At 47.1% G+C, this 15,821-nt stretch overlaps 1 protein-coding gene and 1 long non-coding RNA gene across 2 annotated transcripts in view; one reads left to right on the plus strand and one right to left on the minus strand.

Annotated features, from left to right (window-relative positions):
- The window catches only part of AKAP1 (A-kinase anchoring protein 1), a 33,877-nt gene extending 30,357 nt beyond the window's left edge, over positions 1 to 3,520 (minus strand). Inside the window, exon 1 of the mRNA XM_032322377.1 lies at positions 3,346 to 3,520. The gene's annotated coding sequence lies outside the window, so the exon portion shown is untranslated. The remainder of the gene's footprint in view (positions 1 to 3,345) is intronic.
- An 89-nt stretch (positions 3,521 to 3,609) lies between these two features.
- Positions 3,610 to 15,821, plus strand: part of LOC116578278 — a 54,357-nt gene continuing 42,145 nt past the window's right edge. Inside the window, exons 1-3 of the long non-coding RNA XR_004280796.1 lie at positions 3,610 to 3,960; positions 5,390 to 5,584; positions 12,662 to 12,771. This is a non-coding gene — a long non-coding RNA (uncharacterized LOC116578278). The remainder of the gene's footprint in view (positions 3,961 to 5,389; positions 5,585 to 12,661; positions 12,772 to 15,821) is intronic.

Below are 15,821 nucleotides of genomic sequence, written 5' to 3' on the forward strand. Positions count from 1 at the left end.
GCTGTGGAAAAAAAAAAGAACTTGCCTTAGAAAGCCAAGGTTAGGATTTAAATACATCCCACGCAGATTAGCAGCTCAAACCACAGGAGAGGATTTCAGTGGGACAAGAGGCCCAGAGGACCCCTGCCTCCCCAGAGCAGAAGAAAACAGAATGGCAAACAGAAGGTGGCTAACTCATACACAAAACTGACTTCCTTACAACAGCACAGCAGACCAAGCTACAGAGAGTTCCTCTCCTTCGACACTCACAGGGAAGATTAGGAAGGAGTGGCCTGGGGAGAATGGGCAGGAAGGCACCAGCTGGCCAGGCACATGGGGTGCCCACTCCTCAAACCCTGAAACGTGGTGTACTCAACCAAATCATGTTGCTTCAGGCTAGAGCCAGGAGGCTGGGAGCACAGTGTGGGGAAACCAATTTGCTTTCCTTCCAACCAAGTATCCAGGTCAGAGGCTAGCAAGGAGGGGTATCTTTAACAAAATCCAAATCACTCAAGTGATTTAAGAGAAATTAACGTTAATCTCAGAGATTCTTTAGGAGGAGAAAAAAAGCAATGCTTGAACAGCCATCATGAACCAGGCACAATGCCCAGTCTAAAATATAATCTCAATCTGTCTTTAGGATGAGAGGGAACACTGTAAAGGCTAAAACTAGTCTTCACCCACAAACGAGGGCTATGGCCAGGCCTGGGTCCAACACCCACAAATAATTTAGATTACCAGCTATAGCAAAACAAACTGCTTTAAAATATTGATGTTCAGCAACTTTACACCATAGCCACATCCACCTGGCATCTGAGCAGAACCTTTGTGCTCACCCTACAGGGGCCAGGAGTTGCTGTACTTCCTAGAAAACGGCTGGGCGGAGGAAAAGATATTCATACAAAAGGCTCTAGGGACCAAGATCCGTGTCACTCAAGGGCTTAGATGGGATCTATTATCTGCAAATTTTGGGTCATCGCCTAGCAATGTGCATGACAAAGGAGCCAGTTTAATCCAGGTAGGCACCGAAGCTTCAGTGATTTGCATATCTGTAGGATCAAAAGGCACTCTCTGATCCTAGAGCCATATTTCCTGAGAATATACCCCGGAATTACTTCCCAGAACCCACAAAACTAGTTAAGAGGTGAAAGAGGTTAAAGTTCAACACAAAAGCCCCCCCAAAACATAATTTCACTTGTTCCCAGTGCTCAGAACGTTTTTTTAAGTTTTATTTACTTTTTAGTAATCTCTACACAATGTGGAACTCGAACTCACAACCCCCAAATCAAGACTCGCATGCTCTACCCACTGAGCCAGCGAGGCGCCCCTCAGAAAATCTTTTTTTTTTTTTTAAGATTTTATTCATTTGACAGAGAGATCATAAGTAGGCAGAGAGTCAGGCAGAGAGAGAGAGGAGGAAGCAGGCTCCCCACTGAGCAGAAAGCCCAATGCGGAGCTCGATTCCAGGACCCTGAGACCACAACCCGAGCAGAAGGCAGAGGCTTTAACTGAGCCCCAGGCGCCCCCAGAAAATATTAAATAATCAGCAGGTGAACTACTTGAATGCTAGAAACAAAGAAATGTGATAAATGATCAAATCATGCTCTAGCTGTCATCTATCCACTCATTTCAAAGGTGCTCTGTGCCTTTAAGAGCAAAAGGGATGGGTGGTGCTTACTGAGAGTCCAAGCTTTGCTTTCTGAATAGTTAAAAAAAAAAACACACACACAACAAACTAATTTGAGAAGCACTTGGTTACAAGAACACAGTAAGGTTACCAGTTGCTAGAGTTAACAGCTTTTTGTGAATGGTGTTCCTTGATCAGTAATTGCGACAAAGGGGGGAGGGGGGAGGGGGATAGGAAACCAACAGATATGACCGTACCAGGTGTCAAGCAGCCCAGATTCCCCTGCAAGAGATAAATTTAAACACAAAGTAGCCTACACTTCAGTAGGGAAAAGATAGTTGGCTTAACCTAATTGCTCTGCCCATATCCACTACCCGGCTGGAGCGGCCTTCACTAACACCTGGGGTGAAGAGCACCGGGTTTCTGTTAGCCGCGGCGGAGCGCGAGGCACCAGCCAACCTCGGCATCTCTGCAGGAGAGGTCTCGAAAGGCCCAGGGGTTCCAGCAGTCCCGGGTCTGTTCGACACCGCCCACCATCAACAGCGCCTTTCCTTCTCTAAGCCTCCCTCGGGGGTGGTGGGGGGGGGGATAGGGAGGGACTGTACCCTAGGGCGCAGCGGAACTGGTGAGAGCCTGCCCCGAGGCGTTCAGACCACAGTCTTCCCAAGCCCATTTTGACCCATAACCCCGACACTAGCGTGGTCCTTCCACACCGCGGGCCGGGGCGGGTGTGGTGGTGGTGGTTGTGCAGGCGGAGTGTGACACGTGACCCACGCGCCCCGGGACATGAAGTCAGCGGGCACTACGGCCAGGACAGTCTCCACCTCTCCCGACACCCTTGAAGGGGCTGCATATGCTAATCCTCTCGAGAGACACCAAGCCCTTGACCTCAGGACCCTAACTCGGTTCCAAAGGTCCCTGCCCCCAAAACCGTTCCAATCACCACGGTGCCCTAGCCCATCCTCCGCGTTCCGCAAATCAACCCTCTTCCCAGGTTCGCCGCACTTAACTCCCAGGGGCTAGGCTACCTGCACGGGTTTGCCAGCACCGTGCCTAGGCGGGGAGCAACCCAGCGCGAGCTTAAGGGGCCCAGAAGTTGGATAAGGTTCCTGAAGTGACCATTTCAACTCCAGCCCTTCAGGAGGAAGAAAGGGGTGCCCGCGGGCCTCGGGGCACCTCCTCGCCCTTATGAGCGCCTGGCCCTGCCCACAGCCCGCCCCGCCGCCGCCTCTCCCAGTTCCCACTTGGGTACACACGACCTTTGAAAAGTAAACGCGTGTGGGGTTGGGCGACCTTGGGTGGGACGCGCTCGGGTCTGTCTCACGGGAGGGAGTGCACGCTCGGGGAAAGTTAAGCCGCGGAGGGGTGCCCCGGGCGCCGCGTCCTCGCCTCCCTACCCCCAGAGGGCTGTGACGCGCGTGGGGGGCACCATGCGGCCGCAGACCATGGCTCCAGCCGCGCACACGCGACCTGTCAGCAGGAGCCCGCGGGCAGACAACCCCGGCGGGGGAGGAAGAGGGGGCGCGCAGGCGACGACAGAGAAAGGGCCTGCTTGACAGCAAGCGATGGGCCGGATCCCCTCCTCACGCTCTCGGCTTCCACAGCCTCCCGCCTCCCGGACACCTGGAGCGCGCGTCGCACACCGCACCTGCACCTTAGACTCCCCGCGCCCGACGGCGTTGCCCTCGGGGGCCTGGCAGGTGGTCATCGCGCCAGCCGCCCTGGCGGCCCCAACTCACCAGGTCCTCGGCGACAGTCGGGATGCAGAGTCCTCGCCCGCCGCCGCCCCCCCCCCACCCCCGGGCCCAGCAGCCCAGCCCCGCTGCGCTGCGGCCGCTCCCCCACGTGCTTGCCCAGGCCGGAGGAACACAGAGACATTAAATACTGAGGACGCGCAGCTACGTGCCCGCTGCGCGACGCAAGGCCCCGCCCCCCGCCCTGGTGCCCCGCGCCGCCCCTCTCACCTGCGCGTGCGCGCCGCCTGCCTCTCCCGCCCGCGCTTCTCCCAGCTGCGCCAGAGAGGGCGCGGTCTGGAGCGCCTCGCCAACGTCCCGCAGCCGCCGCCCGCAGCCTGGCCTCGCTCGGGCTCTCGCGAGAGGAAGTATAATCTCGGCGGGGTTGGAGAGAGCGGCCTGGCTGGAGCCTGGGGAGATGTCTCGGAACCCCAAAGGTCTACCGGGCGAGCGCAGCGTGGGGTCTCCTGCCTCAGCTCTGGGCGGTTTCCCGGCGTCAGTTAGACCATCTGCCTGCCGCGTCGCGGACAGCCCCCTGGAAAAGGCGGAGTGGCCTGGCCGGGGAGGGGCAGGACCCCGTTGCTTCCCCGGAACTGTCAGTACTTCGTAATGCATAATCAGGTGGCCATTAATAATTGTTCAATAATGACTGCAGAATAGGGAGTACCTCGCACTACTCAAATGCAACTTTTTTTGCCCATTTTCACATTCGGTGAGGTTGAACTGAAACAAACACTTTCCTCTAAATGGGTTTGGGTTTTGGAAAAATTCCTGTGAAGATGTGGTCACCACGAGTCACTAACTCTGCCAGGAAACTTGGGAAAATAAGTTGCCCCCAGACAAGTGAACAGGATGGGTCGCAGTTGGCTGGGCCTGTTCTCAGTCTTAAAATATAGGGACGTGAAGTAAACATTTGGGCAAAATAAAAGAGATCATGCTAACCACTAACCATTACTTGGGAAAACGCTTCATTCATCCTCATTAGTGACCAAAATGCAAATTTAAATGACAATGAGATACCATTTACTATTGAGTTTTAAGTATAAACTTATATATATATATATGTACATATATATGTACATATATATATATATATATATGAATCCCAGTTGCATGCTGCGATTAGTGTTATGAAGGAAACAAAGAGGAAGCTGAAATAGGAAAGAAAAAGAAAAAAACAGTTCTATGGTTCCAAAAGGCATAGGGTAAAACTTAAACTGAAACCTTGTGGATGAGAAGGAACCAGCCTTGCAAATAGTATTTGGGAAGAAGGATTAGGAAGTATTCCCAGAAGAGGCAACAACACAGGCAAAAGGAAGAAACAGCTTATAGTGAACTAGAAGGTCAGTGTGGATGGAATATATAGTGGGGGTTGAGCGCAATGCTGGAAAAAGAAGGTTGCAAACAGGAAAAAGAAGGTTGAAAACTGGGGAGAGTATAAGAGAACTAGATCACCTTATAAACTATAGTAAAGCTTGAATTTTATTCTACTCTGGTTAGCTCCAAAGCCGAGCATGCTTCTACCTCAGGACCTTTGCACTTGCTATTTCCTCTGACTGGAATATTCTGCAGAACTCTGCAGACTACACTCACCTCTTTCAAGTCTTTTGCTCAGTGGTCATCTACTCAGTCTCAGTGAAACTTTCCCTGTTCTCCCTATTTAAGATTGTAATTACACACATGCATGTGGGTGCACACCCCCACCCACACAATTCTCTATCCCTCACCCCTTCTTTATTTTTCTTCACAGCACTTACCACTATCTACATTCTATATACTTCATTTATTCACAAGAGCTGATATCATTGGGGGCATGACATATGGAGGGCACTCAGTAAAAAAAGCGTTTATTGAATAAACGGGAATCCATTAAAAAAGGTTAAGTAGAAAATAATACTAAGAGTGCATAGGTGGCTCAGTAAGTTAAGCATCTGACTCTTGATCTCAGCTCAGGTCTTGTTCTCTGGGTGCTGAGTTCAAGCCCTGCCTTGGGTGTGGCACCTACTTTAAAAGAGAAAGAGTGATACAATATAACTTCTGTTTTTAAAAGGAAACTGAAGCTGCTATGGAAAGAATGGATTAGAAGAAGAAGCAGGGAGACCAGAAGAGAGACTGCTACAATGAGCCAGATGAGAAATTGTGCTGGCCTGAGCTAAGAGTCATGGCAGTGGGTATGCAGAGATGGCTTTGGACACAAGGTATATTTTGGAAGAAGTACCAACAAGACTACTTCACTCATGTTGAGGTAAGGAAAACAATCCTTTCTCTGGCTTGAACCACTATGTTAAATGGGGTACAATTTATTGAGATGAGGGAAGATGGGGACAGTGAATCATTGGTTTCATTTGGGAGCCACTCTATATTTAGTGTTTTGTGACTGTCGAGTGCAAATAAGTAGTTAAGTTGTATATGCACATCTGAAGTTCAAAGTGACAGAAGTTGGAAATACAAATTTGTGTTGAAAATCATTTAAAAAGTGGACATTTTAGGGGTGCCTGGGTTAAGCCTCTGCCTTCAGCTCAGGTCATGATCTCAGGGTCCTGGGATCAAGCCCCACATCAGGCTCTCTGCTCAGCAGGGGGCCTCCTTCCCCCCTCTCTCTCTGCCTGCCTCTCTGCTTGCTTGTGATCTCTCTCTCTGTGTCAAATAAATAAATAAAATCTTTTTTTTTTTAAGTGGATATTTTAAAGAAAGACAATGCCCTGGTGGTGGTGGAGGGATGGAATGTCTATGGGGGAGAACCTGGGAAAATGATGTTCAAGCTGTTATGTCCTGGAAGGATTGGTAGGAAAAAATGGGGAATAGGAGGAAGTAGAAAAAAAGAGGGAGACAAGGCTATGAATATGGTTATGAGGAGGGGCAGAAAAGCAGGAGGAAATGATATCAATGTGTTAGTCCTATCCTAGGTGTGGTCATATGAGCGAAGGAAGAGGTGAAGTGGGGTAACTGGAGTACTAGGGAAAGTGTAAGACACAGTTCACGGGGGGGGGGGGGGGGGGCTGAAGACAGGATTAACTATAATCACAGCTAAAGATCAACCCAGCAGCTGTGGCGGAGGCAGAGGTGGCCAGCCACAAGGTCAGGGCAGTGCAGAGGTCACAAGGTGGCCCTAGTATGAGAATGAGAATGTGGAGGAATGAGAAGGGAGGTGAGGATGGAGGGCCATCTTAAGAACTTGGCCCTGAGGAAGAGGCTTAAACTTTAGCATCAGCTCAATATGGGAAAAAGCCTGCTTAAGGCAGGGATTTTAAGGGGTGCCTGGGTGGCTCAGCGGGTTAAAGCCTCTGTCTTTAGCTCAGTCATGATCCAGGGTCCTGGGATTGAGCCCTGCATCAGACTCTCTGCTTAGCAGGGAGCCTGCTCCCTCCCCTCTCTCTGCCTGCCTCTCTGCCTACTTGTGATCTCTGTCAAATAAATAAATTAAACCTTTTTTTTTTTAAAGATTTAATTTATTTATTTGACAGACAGAGATCACAAGTAGGCAGAGAGGCAGGCAGAGTGGGCGGGGGGGGGGGGGGGGGGGGGGGGGGGAGAAGGCTCCCTGACGAGCAGAGAGCCTGATGTGGGGCTCGAACCCAGGATGCTGGGATCATGACCTGAGCCTAAGGCAGAGGATTTAACCCACTGAGCCACCCAGGTGCCCCAATAAAATAAAATCTTAAAAACAAAAAAAAAGACAGGGATTTTAAGATAATATATATAAAACAGCTTCAAGGACTTTTGTGAACCCTCTGAAATTGCTCACATAGTTTTTTAAGTATGATGTTTTTCTGTGAAAATAGTCATGGATAACTTCTATCAGATTCTCTAATCCTGATGTTAAAAAATAATAATAATGGGAACCTGGCTGGCTTAGTCTGTAGAGCATGTAACTCTTGAGCTCAGGTTCGTGAGTTGGAGACCCACATTGGGAATAGAGATTACTTAATAAAAAAATTTTTTTTAAATAAAAGAGTAAGAATCTAATAAGTGGAACAAGACAGAAGGTAACAGTGTATCTTTAAAAAAAAAAAAAAAGGAATATGTCAGTTAGAAGTAGGAAGTGACAAAGGAGACCAAAAGAAAAAGTTGGGGAGTGAGTAGTGCCTGTCTTAGGGAGAAGGCACTTAATCCAGTCTAATCAAGACACTGCCCTCTCTGGTTAAGTGGAAATGGTCAGATCAGAACCCAGTACTATTATTCATTTAAATCCTAGAACTCTGCCCCTCATCCTGTTTCCATACCCACAAAACAACCTTCTGATAATTCTCTCCGAGGAGAGAAGCCATAGCTGGACCGCCTTACAGGTAGATTTTGGTCACTGTAAATTACACAAATGACCCTCTTGTTTTCTCCATCTCGTAGACCTTGTAAAGGTTTGTTGTTTGAGTCAGCTTTCAGTTTTGGAATTCAAATGTGGTGGAGTTTCTGAATCTGTCATAAGGCTGAGTGAGGACTTTAGGACCACAGCAACTTTCATCAAAACATCACCAGTATGTCCTCTTGTGAGGCTCTTGTTTTTTGTTTTTTGTGTTTATTTAAGTAGGCTATACACCCAACGTGGTGCCTGAACCACAACCCTGAGGTCAAGAGTCACACATTCTACCCACAGAGCCAGCCAGGTGCCCCTGTGAGGCTGTTATAAAGTCAACCAGTTGTCTTCTCTTGGCAGCACATTTAACTTCAGAGGACACATATTTGAGAAGTGTCCTGCGTTTCCTACCAGAAGCATCCGCAGACGGAACTTTTCCAGTGCTAGCAAATATGAACTGTCCCCTTAATGGGCAATACAGTGAGGGAGTGTCCTAGCACCTTCAGTTTCATTGAATAAACAAGTGAAACTAAACCCCTCCCATTCTCCACTGGTTATACCCCCAGGATCATGCTGTGTCTGCAGAGAAGAGTAAATGATCTACTCCTAAAGAAGTCAATAGAAAAAGTTAGGGAGGGACACCTGGGTGGCTCAGTCTGTTAAACATCTGTCTTTGGCCTCAGGTCATGATACCAGGGTCCTGGGATTGAGTCCCACACTGGGCTCCCTGCTCAGCAGGAAGCCTGCTTTTCCCTCTCTCTCTCTCCCCCTGCTTGTGTTCCTGCTCTCTGTCAAATAAATAGATAGATAAAATCTTTTAAAAAAAAGAAATAGAGAATAATAATACCCATAGCTAATACTTAATGAACACTTAATGCCCGGCACTGTGCAAAGTACTTTCTTCCAGTCCTCCACCAGCCTCAGATAATAGACGCTCTCATTCTACTGCATTCCCATTCTGCAGCCCTTAATCACACAGCAGTGGAGGCAAGGTTTTAACCTCAGAAATCTGACTTGAAGCCCATGGATTAACCAACTCACTATAGCACTACTGGAGACAGACCTAGAGAATCAGCAAGCAGTTTGATACAGAAACATGGCTGCTCCATGTTTGATTTGTGTCCCCTTAAAAAAGATATGCTGAGGGGCCCCTGGATGGCTCAGTGGGTTAAAGCCTCTGCCTTTGGCTCAGGTCATGGTCCCAGGGTCCTGGGATCAAGCCCCACATCAGCCTCTCTGCTCAGCAGGGAGCCTGCTTCCTCCTCTTTCTCTGCCTGCCTCTCTGCTTGCTTGTGATCTCTGTCTGTCAAATAAATAAATACAATCTTAAAAAAAAAAAAAAAAAGATATGATGAAATCCCAACCCCAGTACCTCAGAACGTGACTATTTGGAAACAGGTTTGTTGCAGATGTAAGTTAAGCTGAGGTCATGCCAGAGTAGATTTGACCCCTAATGCAATCTGGCAGACAGCCACAGGAAGATAAGAAACACAGAGAGAAGTGCCATGGGACAGGAGAGGATTGGGTTTATGCATCTGGAAGCCAAGGAATGCCAGAGATTGCCAGCAATCCACCAGGAGTGAAGAAGAAACAACACTTCTCGAACACCTTCATTTTTTACTTCTTCCTTCGAGAACTGTGAGACAATACATTTCTGTTGTTTTGAGCCACCCAGTTTGTGATACTTTGTTCCAGCAGCCCTAAGACACTGATACAGTATCTTTCTTTCTGGAACCCATGGCAGACAGTTGGTGAAAGGGAATGTGAAGTCATTTAGCTGGTGATAAAAGGGGGCTGTCCCCTTCCTCCCCCTCTGGACCCAAGGTGTCCTAGCTTCACAGGGCAGAGGCCCCATCCAAGGGGTTATCATGAAGGGGCCTCAGATAGCCAGCACTCAGGCTATCACCTCACCACCACCATATATTTCCTGGGAACTTTTCAGCTACATATTTAAGACCTTGATTCAGGTTCTGTTCAGTGGGCGTCATGCAGGGGTGTGTTTCCTTTCCCAGAGCCTCTCCACTCCTCTCAGCTTCTTGCAATGGCAGTACAGTTGGGAAGCGCAGCCTAAGAAACTCTGTAAACTACTTCAGACAGGGTGAAGTTGTACCCCAAAGCAGTTTAGGTCCTTCAGCTCTAGCCAAGCTCGTGGACACAGAGAAGCAGTTAATTATCAGAGACTGTTACCTACTTTATTTTATCCCGTGGGAGGGATTTCCTTCTGGGCCCACTGTCACAATCCTCCCAGGAGGCCATCTGACCATGCTGCGTGTAGGGAGGCTCAAGTTGCTTGGACTCTCTAAGAACGCTGCAGTGAGCCCTCTCTCGTAAGGTTTATAATATGTTGTGCAGTGTTTATTTTGTTAGTGTGCCTACCTTTTGGTACACCGCTGCAACTGGGATTGTCTAAAACAGCAAGATCTAGGAGTCTCAGATAACCCACAGGGATGGGATCTTCTGTGGGATGACACCTTTTCCCAAGGCGACTCACCTCTAGGAGTGATGGGGTAGAGCACATAATGATATGGGAGCTCAGATACTGCACCCAAAGTTTTCCATTGTCCCCAACCTCCACTCACCCTCCACGAGTCCTCTGGAACTATTTTCTTGGCTCTATCTATTCTAAAATCTGGCAAGTTTCTGACTTCTGTTTGATGAGACACTCCAGTTTCCTACAAACTAACGTGTTCCATCGAGAACTGCCAGTAGCCCACACAGTGACATTGTGCAAATTAGGTAACAGGTGTCCCCTCCCCCAGACAGACACAGCTCTGTGCCAGGCTCCATAGTGAGCAGAGTGCAATGGCACAGTCTAGATTTCAGCCTCTACTTGCCCTTGGGCTAGATGTCCTTGTGCAGGACACAACCTGCACAACCCTCCATGACATTCCTGCAGTTGGCTGTGAGCTCTAACAGAACTAGTGCTGTCTACTATGACACAGTCAGGCAACCAGACCTCCAGGGGTTTTGTGCAACACACTGCAATGGCTTCATTCACTTAACCACTGCCAAAGCCTAAAGTATTGCCTTGTTCAGTACAGGTTTTGGTTTGGTCGGTTTTGGTTTTTTTGTTTTGTTTTGTTTTGTTTTGTTTTGTTTTTTATTTGTCAGAGAGAGAGAGAGAGAGAGAGAGTGAGCACAGGTAGACAGAGTGGCAGGCAGAGTCAGAGGGAGAAGCAGGCTCCCTGCGGAGCAAGGAGCCCGATGTGGGACTCAATCCCAGGACGCTGGGATCATGACCTGAGCCGAAGGCAGCTGCCCAACCAACTGAGCCACCCAGGCGTCCCTGGTTTTTTTGTTTTTAAAGAATTTATTTTTAAGTAATCTCTATACCCAACATAGGGTTTGAACTCATAACCCTGAGATTAAGAGTCACATGTTCCACTGACTGAGCCAGCCAGGCGTCCCTCAGTACAGGTATTTAAAATGCTCTTGTGGCAAACAGTCTCTCCTTTGCTGGCCTGCCCACTGCTCCCTTGCAGTGTATTCAATAAATTTCTATCTCTTTTGTTCTGCCTTGGGTGAATTCTTTCACTGCCCACACATTGGCCTCCACCGGATTGGGTCACCCCCACTTGGTGGCCCTCACAGGTTGGAACCACAGCCATGCAGGGCCAGGACTCTCCACGATTTTTCTGGGAATGTCTCGGGACTCTCCCTCGGTGGACTGACTCTAGTACTCCCTGGGAATCTGACGACCTCCAGCTGAGGTTTCTCCTCCATGAGGATCAGAGCCCCAGGGGGAACCTGCTGGACCACCCTTGCCCAAAAGGGTGAGGGATTTTCCCCCTTGCCCTTCGGAGGGATCCTTCCCTCCCCCTTCTTTCAACTTTCAGCCCTCTATCAGCCTAACCCTAGTGTTCCTCAGACAGCTGAAGGTCTCTGGCCAGGGCAGCTCTCTGGTGTTGGTCTGAAGGGCTGAAGGCAGAGAGGTTGGACTGCCTGTGTCCTCGCCTCTCACACTCCATCCCCCTGAGGCGTCCATTCCCAATTTGTGGCACAGTTGGCAGTGGCAGCCCATCCAGGGTGAATCCGCACATACTGCAGACTCAGACTCAGTTGGAACCCCTCCTGAAGCCCAGTGACTCTCAGCCTTGCTTCTTGCTTCTTTCCGCATCCCCCTTTTTCCTTTTTCCCATGGGTCCAGCCACCATCTTGATCTACATTTCTGTGGATCCGAGTGAATCCAACAATTCCACACACAAGTGATGATTCCACAAGGGTTCCAGCCAGTGCCATCAGACCTGACCACCAGAGAATCTCACTCGGATCGCCTCTCAGCACATTCCTCTAACACCATGCTCTGGTCTTTAATGGCACAGAACCCCTGATGGACAGCTTAGGTCGGGACAGCCCCCACCTACATCCAGCAGAAAGCAGCTACTGAAGATGCGCCCTCCACCCAAATGCCAAAGATTTGTCCTCCTTAATCAGTCAGGGGGGCATATAGAGGCCACTTTCAGGCAAACAGGCTTGAGCAATGGAAGCTTGATTAAGGCAGAAGAACCCACAGTGACCCCAGGGCTGAATACAGACAGGCCATCAGGCAACCCACCTCAAAATAGCCAGAGTCCCTGGCTGACCAATGGGCTACTTACAACTGGGAACAGGAACCAGAAAATTCCATATATTCCCATGCCTTCTCACTACCCCCAACAACAACAGCAGCCCCCCACCCCACCTCCTGGCAGACAGTCTCTCCTTTGTCGTCCCACCCTCTGCTCCCTTGCAGTGTCCTCAATAAACTTCTGTCTCCTTGTTAATTAATTAAGAAAAAAAGAAACAAAACACTTGTAACCTCAAGTAATTTGACCTAGCCTCTCAGTATCCTCATCTGTAAAATGAGGGTAATTACAGGACTCACTTTATGCAATTTTTGTGAAGATAAACTGAGATACCCCATATGAAATACTTTGCACAGTGCTGAGCCCAATAAATAAAAGCTATTATTCCATTTCAAGTGCTTTTATTAAGCAATCAGGAACAAGTCAAGATTCATTCAACATATGTGTATTAATTATTTTGTGCTAGGTCTTGTGTAAGGTGTTGTGGCTACCAAGGCGGAGGCCCCGCATCTGGTAGAGAAGGCAGACATGAACATGGTGAAGGCCATGTGCAGTGGGGTCAGTGCTGTGACAGAGGTAAGTACAGACGCGGGATGAAAAGGTGGTAAATGTCAGTGACTTATATTCTGCCTGTGTTAGAGTTAAGGGAGCTCGAAGGTATCCCCGCTACTCTTTCTGCATTTGTTACTTACCAAAATAAAATGTATTGCTCCCATTATTTGTTGTTGCATACCAAACCATGCCATCCCAAAACTGAAGTGGCTTAAAACAATCACCGATTTTTAGCTCATTGGATGGTTTGTTTCTGCTCCCTATGTTGTTGGCTAGGTGACTTGACTAAGATTGGAAGATCCAAGATGGCATCACTCACATGTCTAGTGCCTTGGCTGTCATGGCTGGAATAGATGGGCTGGCCCAGTGTTTGTTTATCTCTCTTTGTGATCTCTCCAGACCTCCCTCTTTGCTGGACCTCCCTAAATAGGAGCTGGGGGCTCCAAGAGGAGGAAGGCTGAGGCTGCCAGGAATCTTAAGACCTAGACCCAGATCTGGGCAGCAAGTTACTCAAAATCTTTTCCACTCTTTCTTCAGTCTGTAAAAGGAGGGGCAGTAAGATCTAACTTGCCATTTTTGTTGTTGTTGTTTGCTTTTTTGTTTGCTTTTTTTAAGGATTAAATAGAATGCAAGGAAAATACTGGCACATGGTAGATGAGATAGTTGAGGGGTGACAGTATACTGTTGTTATTCATTTTCTTAACTTACTTCTTAAGTAATATGACTGCTACATTTGGAAACATTTTTTCAACCTGTTATGGGAACACCAAACAGGGCTCTAGTATTGCCTGCCCCTCCTTGAAAACCTGAGCAGTCATGCCATGGAGTTGGGGCATGGCTTTGTGAATTTGTTCAACCTTTTGGAAAGCAATTTAGTAATCATTAACAGACTCATAAAAAAAGTTCATATCCTTTGACCCAATAACTAGATTTTCAGAAAATCATCTCAAGGGCATTGATTCAAAAGGAAAGCAGCATACACACCAAGCTCTTCATTGCCATTTTTTCTAGAGCATTCTAAAATGGAGAAACAGGGGGCACCTGACTGGCTTAGTCATTGGAGCATCAGACTCTTGGTCTCAAGGTTGTGAATTTGAGCCCCACACTGGGTGTAGAGATCACTTAAAAAAAAAAAATAGAGAAACAGCTTAAATGTCCAATAGTAAGGGAATGGTTAGCTAAAATATGATACAAATAAATGCTTTAATATGATACAAATGATTAAATGCTAAAATATGGTACTACTTTCTGGAAATAAATGCTTTCTGGAATATCATATATTTCCTAAAGTGACAAATCTTACCACTATATGATAGCATGGAAAATTTTATAAATAAAATGTTAAGTGACAAATTCAGAATTCAAAAATGTCTCTACATGAAAAAGGACTAGAGCCAGACATGGGAAAAAAATTTCATGTGTTTGGGAAGTGGGTTTGGAATTGATTTGTTTTCAAAAATATTTTTTATTATTTAGAATCAAAATCAGACAAAAAATTTAGGCGAGGCCATATGGAAAAATCGTTTATTAAAAAAGAAAGGCCATAGAGTAAATGGTAGAGAATAAGTTGCAAAGCTTTTAAAAATACAAGTGCCAACTGAATTTCAGCTCAGGTTGCGATGTCAGGGTCTTGGCATCAAGCCCCAAGTTGGGTTCCTTGCTCAGCTTGGAGTCTGCTTGAGATTCTCTCTCCCTCTCACTGTGCACCTCCCCAGCTGCTCACATTCTAAATAAATAAATAAATAAAATCTTAAAAAACAAAAATACAGTGGCACCTGGGTGGCTTTGTCGGTTAAGCATCTACTTTCAGCTCAGGTCATGATCTCAGGGTCCTGGGATTGAGTTCCACATTGGGCTCCCTGCTCAGTGGGGAGTCTGCTTCTCCCTTTGTCCCTCCCCCAGCTTGTGTGAGTGAGCACACACACACTCTCTCTCTCTCTCTCTCTCTCGCTCACACTGTCTTTTTCTCAAATTAATAAAATACAAGTGCCTAAGCTTCTCCATACAGATTCTAATTGTTAGGTTCTCAGGTAGGGCTTAGCTATTTATATTTTTGCAGAGCTCCACAAATGATTTTGATGTACACCTGGGAGAGACCCACTGAGATGGATACATTGTTACCCTTTCAAATGACTGAATAAACATTCAGATCAGAAAGAGTAATGCAAGGGGCACCTGGCTGGCTCAGTGCTATAGCATGTGACTCTTGATCTCAGGGTCATGAGTTTGAGCCCCATGTTGGGCATAAGGTTTACTTTAAAATAAGAGTAACACAAGGAAGATTTACATAATTAAAGCATTTTCCCCCTAATAAAATATGTTCCTACTTGTGGACCTTTTCTATTTCCATTTATTTACTTGTACTCTGATGAATTTGTAGCCTTTGTACATAATCCAGAACACAGAAGGGACAGCTTTTGATAAACATGTGTAGTTCTGTACAATGTAAGGAAAAAAACATGGCATAAGAGCTGATGGCCTGGGGCTTAGCAGGAAGAGCAATAGAATCAGAGAAAGATCTCATCTCCATATCAGTTAAAATATATTGACAGAGGTGTGACTGGGTGGCTCAGTGGGTTAAGCCTCTGCCTTTGGCCCAGGTCATGATCTCAGGGTCCTGGAGTCGAGCCCCACATCGGGCTCTCTGCTCAGTGGAGAGCCTGCTTCCCCACCTTCTCTCTGCCTGCCTCTTTGCCTACTTGTGATCTCTCTTCCTGTCAAATAAATAAATAAAACCTTAAATATATATATATATATATATATATATATATATATAGAGAGAGAGAGAGAGAGAGAGAGAGAGAGGCAGAATTTCAAGGATGATTTCCCACTGTGACCAGCTGTGGACTGTTCCTAAGGAAAAGAAGTAGTAGGTAGTCTCATGATATTTAATATGAATATTTTTCTTTCTTTTATAATACTGGCATTAACTCATAGGGAGTTATTGTTAATGACTGGAGAGTAGAAACTGCAAAAGCCAAGCAGAACCTTGTTCTGCCCAGCCCAGCTTCCAGAAAACATAGTGAAAGAGACAGTAGATTCTTTGAGAAAATCCTGGAGTTAAGCAATTTTCA

This window comes from Mustela erminea, chromosome 18 (genome assembly GCF_009829155.1).
Source record: "Mustela erminea isolate mMusErm1 chromosome 18, mMusErm1.Pri, whole genome shotgun sequence".
Lineage (NCBI taxonomy): Eukaryota > Metazoa > Chordata > Mammalia > Carnivora > Mustelidae > Mustela > Mustela erminea.